This window comes from Gavialis gangeticus, unplaced genomic scaffold, assembly GCF_001723915.1.
Source record: "Gavialis gangeticus isolate Ggan-Ray unplaced genomic scaffold, GavGan_comp1, whole genome shotgun sequence".
NCBI classification, from domain to species: domain Eukaryota; kingdom Metazoa; phylum Chordata; order Crocodylia; family Gavialidae; genus Gavialis; species Gavialis gangeticus.
In genome coordinates this window covers 2,270,105-2,270,663 of record NW_017729019.1, presented here as the reverse complement: position 1 = coordinate 2,270,663, position 559 = coordinate 2,270,105, and positions in this window count along the sequence as shown.

Below are 559 nucleotides of genomic sequence, written 5' to 3'. Positions count from 1 at the left end.
GTGCCCAGCCAGCAGATGTTGCAGTTGCCTAGCAGCCCAGGGTCATGGATGTGGCAGCCAGGAAAGCTGAGCCTGCCCAGAAGGCACCAATCAAAGTGGGACTGTTTTGCAGGGAGCTGCTCCCTCCCAGGCACCAGCACCTTGCCAATTTTGTGAATGAATCCCAGCTGTGCACAGAAGCCTCCCCCTGCCCCAGCCCGGCACTGCCTCCCAGCCCAGCCCGGCTTGTGCTTGGGCGTGAATGGTGTCTGTCAGGCAGCCGGGGCGAGGCTGAGCAGGAAAGGAATGCAAGTGGGATGGGAAAGGCAGCTGGAGGAGAGAGACTGGGCATGTAGCGACATATCCTGGGCAGAGCTGCAATGGGGATCACACACCCTGCATGGGGCAGGCAGGAGACAGAGAGGGAGATCTGAGCGATAGGTGATCAGAGGGAGCATGTGGCATCTAATTGCTTCCACCCTTTAAAAGCCAAGGAACCATCTTGGAGCAAGAGCAGGGTGAACTCTTTGGCCAGGCGGACCAGCCTCCTCTGGAGAAGGGATCCTGCACGCTGGGGCTG